Here is a 14495-nt window from a genome sequence, read left to right as displayed (position 1 = left end):
AAGCAAAAAAACTGGCGTGGGAAAACGTTGCCAAGTCGGTCAATGAGGTTGGGGCGGAAAGCCGAACTGTGGCTGACATTAAAAAAAGTGGTCGGACATCAAGGTGGACGTAAAAAGAAAGGTCTCTGCCCACCGGAGAAGCGTGGGTCAGAGCGCAGCGGGGCGGAGTCTGGGAGCTCGCCCTATTTGAGCAAAGGGTGGCAGCTGTGATTTGGGATCGGCTCTTTTTTGACCAAAAAAATCATAATAGTCGCGGAACACCCGTTAATTTTGAATGCGACCATCTTCTAACAAGGCCAACACTGCCATTGTCAACCTATAAAGAAAAAAAGCATGCGCAAAATGTACCGATATATCGATACATTTTGCGCATGCTTTTATATTCTCTATTTTTTATAGAGAATATAAAAGCATGCATTATGCTTATTATTATGCTTATTTGGATGCATGCTGACAATAGGTTGTATCCATACACCCAATGTGTCAATAATATGTACATAATTCGAAATTGGCCGACTGGTTCATTGATGGATTGATTTTAACTAACAATGGCTTGTGCTTACTCCACTCAACATCACATAATAATATTGCAGTCAAGAATTTCACAACAAATGTGTGAAGAGAGATCATATGTCATGCGTGGTCCGGAAAATATGTAACGTTTAATAAACAAGCCATCACTGAAAATAATATTGCTGGGGCTTCCTTTTAATTCCAATATTGACAATTTAGTTTTATGGGTCTGTTTAAGTTTAGCCTAACGACAGTGTCACATTATGCGTCTCGACAACAATAACGCATGATTGAAGCGCATTTAAGATCACGTATTCCGACGTTCAAATCCACTTTGAACTCGCCTCATATTGCAATATTACTTCATGACTCGTGATCGCGTAGGCTTAATGTTGTTGCGCTGCATTGCCTCTATGTGCCGCCAACTGACAAAATGCAGCAGAAATGTGCGTAAGCCAGGCATTTAGTTTGCGTGGAGAACCGCACTTTCTCACGTCAAGTCAGTTTTTGTACATCCGAACGTTTGCGTGAGAAGTTGCTTACGCAGCTTTTTTGTGCGTAAGCAAGCTTTGTACATGAGGCCCCTGGTCAGAAGGAACACTGAGCACTCATAAATTGTATCAGTGACCAGAGACTCAAGGTCAAGATGTGCACTCAGAGACACACACAAAACACCTACCCTAAGCACACACACCTCGTTAGGAGGAGAAACACAGCATAAGACTATACCACACAGATCATCTCCCACTCTTCTGAAGCAGAACTTCCAAGGAGGCGAAGCTCCAGACGACCTCAGCGCTGATAGGGACTTAGAAAATATTCGATCTCTCACGCTTTATGTACTTGTATCACTTTTACCATTTTACTTAAATCCGAGGCCCTCGTGCTGACAGAATTTATTATCTCTCCGTCTCATGTTCTCTGGTCAAGTAACTAGACAGACTGATTTTTCCCAACAAATTGGTGACCCCGACGTGATTTTTTCCGAATTGAACCGCAACTGGGAAAACCACAGAGGACGGAGAGAAGCACGCCCCGGGTCCCCGGAGCGCCGGACCGATTCCTGCAGTCTCATCTCGGGTACCCAAACAAAAGGTAGGCAGAACCTGTTGATAAAATTCGAACTCTGCATAGTTATATAGGAACCACATTAGGAGATGAGACTGTAAGAACGGTCTGCTACGGGGTGTCCCGCGGGGACGAATCCCACTGTAACCCACTGTTAACCCGTAAAACCCGATTGACCTTAAATGCGTGGCATATCGAATATCGGCTTGCTGCACGGTGAGACCATTAGGGCCTGTAATTAGTCGGTTCCGGGTGTTACGAAGCCACCGACGGCCAAGGTAATGAAGAGAAATGAAATGAAGTGAACTGGGCTATGAGAGAGACCCAGAGAAACCACGGCCTGTAATTAGTCGGTTCCGGGTGTTACAAAGCCACCGACGGCCAAGGTAATGAAGAGAAATGAAATGAAGTGAACTGGGCTATGAGAGAGACCCAGAGAAACCACGGCCTGTAATTAGTCGGTTCCGGGTGTTACGAAGCCACCGACGGCCAGAGTAATGAAGAGAAATGAAATGAAGTGAACTGGGCTACGAGATAGACCCATTGTGGAAGACTGGAAACTGGGCTACGAGATAGACCCATAGTGGAAACTGGGCTACGAGATAGACCCATAGTGGAAGACTGGAATGACGAACACATGGACTGACGTAGATTAAGGACAGATTAGGGATAGCAGAGACCGAGAGACGGTGTGTGAATGTGCCTGGGAGAAACTGAGAGCCGGTGGGCGAGAGAGAGAGAAAGAAAGAGACTGAGAGGCGGTGTGTGAGTGTGCATGGAAGAAACTGAGAGCGAGCGGGTGTGTGAGAATGGTGCGTGTGTGTGGTGCGCACTATCTTCACCCAGTAAGCGGATAAAAGATATAAGTAAATGAACTGATATTAATAAATGCTACCTCTTTGCTGTGCTGCTTTGACTTACAGCTTGTTCCATTGAGATGAATGAACTGATATTAATAAATGCTACCTCTTTGCTGTGCTGCTTTGACTTACGGCTTGTTCCGTTGAGATGAATGAACTGATATTAATAAAATGCTACTCTTTGCTGTGCTGCTTTGACTTACGGCTTGCTCCGTTGAGATAAATGAATTGATGGTAACACTTTACAATAAGGTACACAGAAACGTAGGTAGTTACTGAGGAACGAATGAGTAACGAATGAGTAACGAATGAGGAACGAATGAGGAACGAATGAGGAACGAATGATGAACGACGAAGTGACAGTTACTCGGTAACTACTGAGGAGTTACTGGTAAACAGACCAGGGGACTACTGAGGAACGAATGAGTAACGAATGAGTAACGAATGATGAACGACGAAGTGACAGTTACTCAGTAACTACTGAGGAGTTACTGGTAAACAGACCAGGGGACTACTGTATTCGTTACTGAGTAACGAATGATGAACAACCAGGGGCCCTAAAGTGACAGTTACTCAGTAACTACTGAGGAGTTACTGGTAAACAGACTAGGGGATACTGTATTAATGAATCATTCTGTGAAATAGCTAAACTGACCAATTGATTATGAAAGCAACTGAATTTTCCTGGGATTTCACAATTAGTTAATAAATTAACAACGCACAGACGGGATGATTGTCATATTTTAATAAAGATATTCACAATACATACATTCATATTCACATTTAAGGTTTATTATGTGGCATTAGTAATGTTGAAGGCTTAAAAGCAATTGTCCACCACTGCAGGGCACGCTTTAAACCTGCCTCCCTTGGTTTCAAGCGCTGTCGAGGGCTGGCTTGGGTCCCACACTGGATCGACTGGTAGAGCTGGATCTGACTGATGAGTTGTTACTCTTTCGTGAACCATTCGTTCACCAGTAGTTAAGCTTCATGAATCATTCGTTTACCAGTAGTGAAGCTTTTTGTGTACCTTCATGTAAAGTAATGCATCATACTGAGTTGTTACTCTTTCGCGAACCATTCGTTCACCAGTAGTTAAGCTTCATGAATCATTCGTTTACCAGTAGTGAAGCTTTTTGTGTACCTTCATGTAAAGTAATGCATCATACTGAGTTGTTACTCTTTCGCGAACCATTCGTTCACCAGTAGTTAAGCTTCATGAATCATTCGTTTACCAGTAGTGAAGCTTTTTGTGTACCTTCATGTAAAGTAATGCATCATACTGAGTTGTTACTCTTTCGCGAACCATACGTTCACCAGTAGTTAAGCTTCATGAATCATTCGTTTACCAGTAGTGAAGCTTTTTGTGTACCTTCATGTAAAGTAATGCATCATACTGAGTTGTTACTCTTTCGCGAACCATTCGTTCACCAGTAGTTAAGCTTTTTGAACCATTCGTTTACCAGTAGTGAAGCTTTTTGTGTACCTTCATGTAAAGTAATGCATCATACTGAGTTGTTACTCTTTCGCGAACCATTCGTTCACCAGTAGTTAAGCTTCATGAATCATTCGTTTACCAGTAGTGAAGCTTTTTGTGTACCTTCATGTAAAGTAATGCATCATACTCAGTTGTTACTCTTTCGCGAACCATTCGTTCACCAGTAGTTAAGCTTTTTGAACCATTCGTTTACCAGTAGCGAAGCACTTTCGGGTTAGTTATAAAACCCCAAACCACTGTTGATGACAATGAGGGATCTACAGCCACTTTAGTTAAAAATGTATACAACATAGAGAAATATATATATATATACTGCGCTCATGACACATAATAACATATAACATAATAACAGGATAATATAGAAAATATTAACAATTTAAAACACAAACAGAAACAAAAAAAGGCATTTTAAAATGGAACAAAAATAAAGGCTGCACTTTTAACAAGGCATTTCTGAAGAACACTGAAAAAATCTAACAAAGAAAAGAAGTTTCAACAAAACTCAATGAAATGTTATTGGTGTTCGTGGCCAATGTCATGCAGCAATCTGCCAAGGAAGAAGACCCATTTTCTCCTCCTCCAGGTAGCTCCAAATCTCCCCCTTCCATACTGTGATAAAGTAGTAGAAGACAGAAAAATAAACATTAGGACCGACAATTAATAAAAAATTCTAGAACATGTCAAAGTCAAAGATTATTTTGTTTGCACGGTTAAGAAATTATGCTGGTCCTCTGGCCAAAACGATGTGAATTTGATGAGTTTCAAAGTGTTTTTAAAGCCTAAGAAGGCATAAGTCATAACTGTGTGCATGACACAATAATAACATTCAATTACAACAATTACAATTACTCAATAACTGTGGTATAATGACCGTATACCACAGCCTGTCGTGATCTATTGCTTAATCATATTATTTAGATATAGAGCTCCGGGAGTGCTGCGATTCACTCTAGTCTGGACTGCAGGGAGTGAACGCTGATTGGCTGTTATGTTACGTCCCTCAGGGAGTGAACGCTGATTGGCTGATGATACCCCTTCAGAAACATTTATATAGAAATTAGAAGATAAAATGAACATACCGTGATATAATACGGCATTACCGTATATGCCTCAAATCATACCGTGATATAAATTGTAGTCCATACCGTACAGCCCTACTGCATACCTTACCTATAAATGTATTTCATCCAGCTGAATAGGGACAATTTGCTCCTCTCAAAAAGTGACCCGCACCTCACTGACTTCCTCGTCGTTTTCCCTCTATGTTTATTACGTCGGCACTGCCTACAGAAGAAAACACATTTCTTCATGATAAATATTAATGTTACTGAACTTGAATTTATAACATGACATATCAGTAAACAAAGGAAGTCATCGATAAAAACCGTACCAAAAAAAGAATACTTACCACTGCAGTCCGTCAACGTTTGCGTTTTCCTTCATTTTCATGCTCTTTTTGCAGAGTTTGCATTTTATTTTGGCTTTAAGTAACTTCTTCTTTTGGAGCCATTTTATCAATTTTAATTTATTTTTAAAAGTCTGTCTTCCCTCAATAAGACTGAGTACTTTAGCGTGCAGGGTCATGATAACGTCGCATCAAACCGTCTTCCTGTCTTGCACATGCGGACCCACAATGCAATTCGGGAGCGTCCCTTGTCGTCGACGGACGTGTACAGTGGGTAGGGGGCACGTTATACGCAGATCGTTTTACCCCATGCGTCGGACACGCCCACTCTCTTCCGTCGACGGGCAAGGAGGTCGTGCAGAAGGACTTGACAATGGAGACTCAGCGAAAGAGTAAAGGCAGCCCACGGAAGAGCTTCCACATGTAGAGACAGCCATGTTAGAATGTAAGTACATGCTTTAAAGTTATTTCATTATTAATTGAGAGTGTAATGATTCGGTCACATTGCTTAGCTTCCTAAAATGAGCTAATTTGACATCGTACCACGTCTGTTCTATCACGTATTTTTTGGCCTTGCTAGCTAACCTTGTCACTAACCAATGGATTGCTAGCTGGCTAGATAGCCGACGTTGCAAGCAAATTTTAATTATCTGTCAAACACAAAAGTTTAACTCTTAACTAGGTCAAAAGACCGACGGTTCAACCACTTATCTAATGTTAAATTAGGCGAGTCAGTTACCATGTCTTTGAATAGTTTTTGGAGTTGTTTTTAACTACTAAAAAACCCGAAGACTGCTACATTACACTGTTATAGTGCTATTACGGTAATACCTTTCTCCCTGTTTTTTTTCTTTTCATTTTAGTCCATAGTTACAGTATGTAATGTTAACAACTAACAACATGTCTTCTACACAATGGACTGCATGTGGAACCATGACAAATGAATTGATGATGATTTGTCATAAATCAAAATGACATATGATCATACATATTATTATTACATATTATAACATTAAAGACAATGGATAATGTCATTGCCCAAAGTGAATAAAACCCTTATTTCTTAACTAACTGTATATATATATTTTTTAAGGTATCCATACAATTTTCAAATGAACAAAAACGTCACTCTGTATGCATTCATCAATATTCTTCATAAGGTTTTGAGCCCCTTACACCAACCATTCTTTCTGTGCTCCAAAATGTTACAGCGCCATCGAGTCAGCGGGAACAATCCGAACAGCGCAGTAGCCAAACTGCAGCAGAGGAAGCAGGTAATTAATTTTTTATTTTAAATGTTAAGCATACTTAACAGATATACTCAGATTCATGTGACTGTGAAATGTAGTTGTACACAGTATAATGATTAATAACTGATGAACGTCACTATGAAAACACTATAATAGTATTACTTTTAAACCTCTTTTCTACTTCCTGGTTTTATGATGTTAAAATAAGGGTGCTCACCTTAACTGGTTGAAGGCTAGTGTCTAGAGGGGATCCAAGACAAGAGGATGCTAGTAATATTTACTCCATTTGTACTTGAACATTGCAGTAACCAAGTATCTACCTTTACATGATATCGTAACCGGAAAGTGCTTTGGGAATGGGAAGGAACTTAGAACAGCAATGACATAAATTAGATTGAGGTCAGTTAAGCCACTTTAAGTTAGTCTACTAAGTAGAAAATAAAAAAGTTTTTGGTTATGGTTATATTCATGGTGCTGGATTAATTGATCAATTCTTACCCATTTATTTAACGAGCTAGGTGGTCAGCTGGTCCCAAGTCTGCTTATAATATCAAAGCCACGTCTGAACACGTCTGACTGTTCAAAGCAGCATAATGGATGAAGCTACAGCAGGAACATGGCTTTCAAATAACACTAAACAATATAATCCACTTATTCTACCACATGTCTAAACTATACAGTACTCCCACTTTACTCTCTAGTTGTGCTCATTTGATTTATAATAACCTACTGTTAAAGAGTACAGATAATACTACTTGAATAGACAGTACACTCACAGTACTCTTGATACTACTGGAAATTACAATTTAATAATTATTATTATTATACCTCTGTACATTCATTACTCTAGAATGTAATTTAGAACTAACTTGCCACTATATAACCCTAATACAAGAATAGTATTAATACTAGTAAACCCCTAACCAACTGCACTACCATCATCCTGACAAAATACTACTGTTAATACATGTTTATAATTTTCTTTGTTTCAGTCCTCACCCCAGAAGAGGCGATGGATCGCTACAGCCGTGTCAGATGAAGAGAGCTGGTTTTTGTTTTGTTTTTAGAGTGCCTTTTTTTGTTACATTTTAAAATGCCTTTTTTTGTTTCTGTTTGTGTTTTAAATTGTTAATATTTTCTATATTATCCTGTTATTATGTTATATGTTATTATGTGTCATGAGCGCAGTATATGTATATATATTTCCCTATGTTGTATACATTTTTAACTAAAGTGGCTGTAGATCCCTCATTGTCATCAGTGGTTTGGGGTTTTATAACTAACCCGAAAGTGCTTCGCTACTGGTAAACGAATGGTTCAAAAAGCTTAACTACTGGTGAACAAATGGTTCGCGAAAGAGTAACAACTCAGTATGATGCATTACTTTACATGAAGGTACACAAAAAGCTTCACTACTGGTAAACGAATGATTCATGAAGCTTAACTACTGGTGAACGAATGGTTCGCGAAAGAGTAACAACTCAGTATGATGCATTACTTTACATGAAGGTACACAAAAAGCTTCACTAATGGTAAACGAATGATTCATGAAGCTTAACTACTGGTGAACGAATGGTTCGCGAAAGAGTAACAACTCAGTATGATGCATTACTTTACATGAAGGTACACAAAAAGCTTCACTAATGGTAAACGAATGATTCATGAAGCTTAACTACTGGTGAACGAATGGTTCGCGAAAGAGTAACAATTCAGTATGATGCATTACTTTACATGAAGGTACACAAAAAGCTTCACTACTGGTAAACGAATGATTCATAAAGCTTAACTACTGGTGAACGAATGGTTCGCGAAAGAGTAACAACTCAGTATGATGCATTACTTTACATGAAGGTACACAAAAAGCTTCACTACTGGTAAACGAATGATTCATAAAGCTTAACTACTGGTGAACGAATGGTTCGCGAAAGAGTAACAACTCAGTATGATGCATTACTTTACATGAAGGTACACAAAAAGCTTTACTAATGGTAAACGAATGATTCATGAAGCTTAACTACTGGTGAACGAATGGTTCGCGAAAGAGTAACAACTCAGTATGATGCATTACTTTACATGAAGGTACACAAAAAGCTTCACTAATGGTAAACAAATGATTCATGAAGCTTAACTACTGGTGAACGAATGGTTCGCGAAAGAGTAACAACTCAGTATGATGCATTACTTTACATGAAGGTACACAAAAAGCTTCACTACTGGTAAACGAATGATTCATGAAGCTTAACTACTGGTGAACGAATGGTTCGCGAAAGAGTAACAACTCAGTATGATGCATTACTTTACATGAAGGTACACAAAAAGCTTCACTACTGGTAAACGAATGATTCATGAAGCTTAACTACTGGTGAACGAATGGTTCGCGAAAGAGTAACAACTCAGTATGATGCATTACTTTACATGAAGGTACACAAAAAGCTTCACTAATGGTAAACGAATGATTCATGAAGCTTAACTACTGGTGAACGAATGGTTCGCGAAAGAGTAACAACTCAGTATGATGCATTACTTTACATGAAGGTACACAAAAAGCTTCACTACTGGTAAACGAATGATTCATAAAGCTTAACTACTGGTGAACGAATGGATCGCGAAAGAGTAACAACTCATCAGTCAGATCCAGCTCTACCAGTCGATCCAGTGTGGGACCCAAGCCAGCCCTCGACAGCGCTTGAAACCAAGGGAGGCAGGTTTAAAGCGTGCCCTGCAGTGGTGGACAATTGCTTTTAAGCCTTCAACATTACTAATGCCACATAATAAACCTTAAATGTGAATATGAATGTATGTATTGTGAATATCTTTATTAAAATATGACAATCATCCCGTCTGTGCCTTGTTAATTTATTAACTAATTGTGAAATCCCAGGAAAATTCAGTTGCTTTCATAACCAATTGGTCAGTTTGCTATTTCACAGAATGATTCATTAATACAGTATCCCCTAGTCTGTTTACCAGTAACTCCTCAGTAGTTACTGAGTAACTGTCACTTTAGGGCCCCTGGTTGTTCATCATTCGTTACTCAGTAACGAATACAGTAGTCCCCTGGTCTGTTTACCAGTAACTCCTCAGTAGTTACTGAGTAACTGTCACTTCGTCGTTCATCATTCGTTCCTCATTCGTTCCTCATTCGTTCCTCATTCGTTCCTCAGTAGTCCCCTGGTCTGTTTACCAGTAACTCCTCAGTAGTTACTGAGTAACTGTCACTTCATCGTTCATCATTCGTTACTCATTCGTTCCTCATTCGTTACTCATTCGTTACTCATTCGTTCCTCAGTAACTACCTACGTTTCTGTGTACCTTATTGTAAAGTGTTACCGAATTGATAATAATGAATGATACCTCTTTACTGTGCTGCTCGGACCTACGGCTGGTTCTGTTGGAATGGGCAAATCGATAATTAATAATGTTGAACGACGTCCCTTGGCCGTATAGTATACATGTTATGAGTTAATCAAGAATGTTGAATCACGTCCCTTGGCCGTGTTGTACGCCTATTATGAGTTAATCGATAAAGTTGAACAACGCCCCTTGATTGTGTTGCATGCATATTATGATATCAGATCTGACTATGTTAAATAACGTTACTTGGATATGTTGTTTCCTTTTACCCCCCCCCCCTTTTCTTCACCTCTCCCAAGAGTGACTTAAAAAAAAAAAAAAAAAAGGGCGACTCTTACACCTCTCCTCCGCCCTCGTATGTTAAGACAAGCCCAAAAGAGCTCATTGTTCCCCGGCTGCCGTTTTTTGAGTTCTCTCACTCCAGAGACCGAGAGACGTGAGAATGTGTGAGTGTGTATAGGAGAGACTGAGAGCGAGTGCGTGTGTGGGTGTGCGTGTGTGCGTGTGTCAAGAAAGCGCGCGTCTGAGTGTACGTGCATGACAGGGGACGACAGTGTGCATTTGGGTGAGTGTGGACGCCAGTGCGTACGTGTGTGTCAGCGTGTAGGCGTTAACGGGTGTTTGAGTGTGCGTTTGCGCAAAAGACAGCTCGAGAAGGAGAAAAAGAGGTTGTGTGTGCGTCAATGAGTGTGTGTGTTCGTTGAGGAGAGAGAGACAGAGAGTGTGTGTGGGAACTGACCCTATGCCTAAAAAAGGTAGTCCCCGCCCGCCATATTTGTAGTTCTCTCATTTCATAGAGTTGTAGTCCCTGTCCGCCATATTTGAAGTTTTCCCATTTGACAAATTTGTAGTCAGTAGCGAGGACAGTAGAGATAAGAGGGGAATGCAGCCTGTGAGGGAGTCACAGGGAGACAGGCAGAGAGATTTAGAGGTTATTATCTAGACTCCATAACAGGAACAATTAGCATTTAAAGTTGTCCATAGCATGCACACCGCTCGTCCACAGAAGTCCAGGGGTCAACCAGCGCTGGGGACTCTTTTTAAGAGTTCAGGGAAAATCCTCTCTCACCAATCTGAGCAGAAGGACCCGCCCTAAAAGGACTCGGGGACTGCGGGGTTAATGCACAGTTCAACAGACCTGACAAGGTTTAAGTACCAAAAAGACAGCACAAATAATAATAATTATTATTTTTTAAATTTTAAATTCCTGAGGGATTGCGGTAATAATATACATTATATTAAAATTGATCATATAATCTAGACAGAGAAAGGCCGGGTAGTAGGCCTCATCAGGGCCACTGAGATAAGGGAGGTTACTCCCCTGAGTGTTGGAACACACAAGGTGGTTCTGAAAGCATATTTCAGATGAAACAATAGAGTTAATAAGGTAATGGTCTTTACTATAACTAATCACAATTACATTTGTGTCAACTAAATTGTAAAAGATGTTCTGATATTCACATTATGGCTAAAGGGGAATACATATCAGTCATACAAAATAATAATGTACAAGTAGGACAATTAGATGGATTATGGATTGGATGGGTTAATACTACATCTGCTGGGAAGGGATCTAATGTAGAAGCTAGGTTCTCAATTTTCATTCGGAAGTAATGGGTTTACCTTTCAGATGCCACTACTACTGCTGTTACGCTTTCATAACATGTTAACATTCGATAGTATTTTCCTCCTCACTCCAACAGAAAGTGACTTTCTGATTGACCCCAACATCCGCCCACTTACACACACAGGGTAACCGCCCTGATGTGTCTCCATTATACACACACTTGGCTGCATGAGTAGCTGGGGCTGAGGACTCTGTCTCCATCCCTCCACTTTGCGATCTATTCCACCTGATGGGTGGAAATTGATTGTATCCCAGGCACGGCATCCTGCAGTAAGCCAGTATGGAAGGCTGGTTAGCCAACGACGGGTAAGATCCCACCTTGAAACCCCGGGACAACCTAAGGCAGGCACAGTCACGATTACTTGGCAGAGTCACTGTGAGCATTGACTCACTTGATCGTGAAGTGACGAGCTGCAACCATCATAGGAAGAGCCGGGTGGGGTGAAAGGTGGAGGAGGAACAGGAGTCAGATATGTTGGCTCAGGCAGCTGAAGTGGTGGACATGTCCCGTTTTCGTTTATAAAATGGTATATAACTCAAGTTACGTTTTCGGTTTAGTGCATGACTGTTAATTTCGGGAACAGTGTGGTTTCACGGCGGCTGATGGTAAACCCACCAATATCGGCCTTTGGTTTTGGATATACTGGCTTTGATTTCCCTTCCCACCAGATTGGTTTTATTTAAAGGTTGTTAAGGTTAAGGGCTTCAAAGTTGGTTGCACTAATGACGTTTTTGGGTTTACCTATCATTTAATAAACAAGGAGGGAAGTAGTGAGAAATTAGAGCAAAGTGTGGATGCTGTAATCACACTTTTGACTTTTGACTTGTGTAGATGCACTACCACTAGCACTAATGAGTTATCACACGCATGCTACTAGAATGATGCATCTAACCCCGCATGAAATGCTTACGGGTCGACCCATGCCTTCACCTATTATTCAAGGCCCCATACGGGACCTCCATTAGAGCAATAAGTAATAGGATTAAGAAAATATGTTTGTCCACTAACTGCTGTACATAAGTTTATATTCCAACAATAGAAACACGAGTTCCAGAGCGTGAGGGGGAGCCAGATGCAGAGACGCCCGGAGCCGACCAGCCGAGCCAGGATTTGATTTTGATTTGATTTGTTTTGTTGTATCAACACACACTTACACCACACTTAACCATACACATGAAAAGACAAAAGATTTATTGGGGATTGATTTGATTTGCAATATTTATGACATATATAGCCTCATATTTTGCTGTTTGTTTGTTTGTTTGTTGTTGTGATTTAGCGGCCCGACCAGGCCGCTAGGAGGAATTGATTTGCTTTGGTTTATCTTTCAGATTTAATTACTTTGACTCGATTTATCTTTTGATTTTAATTACTTTGACTTTCGGTTTTAATGACAAGAAAAAAAAAAAAAATATATATATATATATATATTATTATTATTATTTTAATTTAGATTTCCTTAAGCGTTTTTGCTTTCATTTCATAATCTCGATTTCTTACTGCCTATTTTGTATTCGGTGTATTTCATGCTGGCGCGGACACGATGGCTTTGTTAAAGATAAATTTCAGGAAGGCCCCCGCCGCGCCCGCCACACCATCCCCTACAGCAGGAGAAACAACAGCCCCCTCCCTACTCCGACGCAGCCCCCCTCATGCCCCTGCTGGATCTGCCTGACCAGCTTCCCCAGGACGGTCAGGAAGACCAACTAGTGCCTGTGAGCTTTGGCTTAGATTATGACGACCCCTACCCGCCCCCCATCCCCGCCGTCGACTACGTCCCTGCCGGACCGGACATCTTCCTGTGATGTGCTGGTGGTCTCCCCGGAAACACGGCCCCGGCTTCCTGTTTCCACCTTCGACTGCTGCCAACCCGCCCCCCCCCCCACCCTGCCTGTGAAGTGCTAGTAACCTCTCCAGGAGGGTGGCCCCATTCCCCGTCCCCGTCTACGACGTCCCCCCTCCTCCCACCTGATGCACCCGCGCCGCTCGGACCAGGGATCTGCGTTCCGGTACCAGGGGCCCGGCCCGTTCCCTTAGGGCTTGAGGGCGCCCCTGGCTGTATTTGCTTTTGTACGCTTCACTATATTTAGCCACTCCCATATCTATGCCCGTGTCTGTGCCTTTGACTATAGGTCCGGATTTTTTATTATTTTTTTCCCGACGTCTGTCGGGTACGACGGGAACTCGAATGTTATTGTTTATATCGCCGTCCCACTGAATGAGGGCCTACCCTGTATGTTATCCCATGCGTGTGTTTGCTTATTATTATCCATCAGCCATTATACCCCTCGTATCCCTGAGTTTAGTCGCCTAACGACGGGCTGAGGGGGACCGCCATTTTTCTGCGGCCATGTTAGTCTTGGTGTTCACCATGCCTTTTGAGATTATTTGATAATTCGTTTTTATCCTGCACCGCACTTAGCCACACACATGTAGAGATGATGTTTTGTTAGGGATTAATTTGGCTTGTTATAATGTTTCCCGCCGTTTTGCTTATGTTCACCAGGATAGCGCCCTGCCAGGGCCATTGAATAAACGGGTCGTAAACTAGTATGGGGGTGGTACCGCCCATACTCCCATGTGACTCCCTGGCAGGGGCTAATGAAGGATTTCCCCGCTGCTCGTGTATTGTTTATTGTTTATTTTGATGTTGCTTGATGTTTTTTGGGATGGTTTGGAGTCAGTTTTGTGGTTGTTTGTTGTTCTCTGGTGTTGTTTGTTGTTTGTTTTGTTGTTGTTGGTTGTTATTATTCTGTGTTCATTTTGTTGTTGTTTGATGCTTTTTGAGGTTGTTTGGCGTTGATTTTGATGTTGATTGTTGTTGTTTTTTCTCCCTTAAATCGCATATTTTGGTTTTGCCTTTCCTTTTGTGTAGTTGTGCGGACGGGATGCTCGCATTGTGAGGCCGGGGTGGATGCC

This window comes from Micromesistius poutassou, assembly GCF_964030765.1.
Source record: "Micromesistius poutassou genome assembly, contig: SUPER_1_unloc_1, whole genome shotgun sequence".
Taxonomy (NCBI): domain Eukaryota; kingdom Metazoa; phylum Chordata; class Actinopteri; order Gadiformes; family Gadidae; genus Micromesistius; species Micromesistius poutassou.
This window is presented reverse-complemented; position numbering follows the sequence as displayed.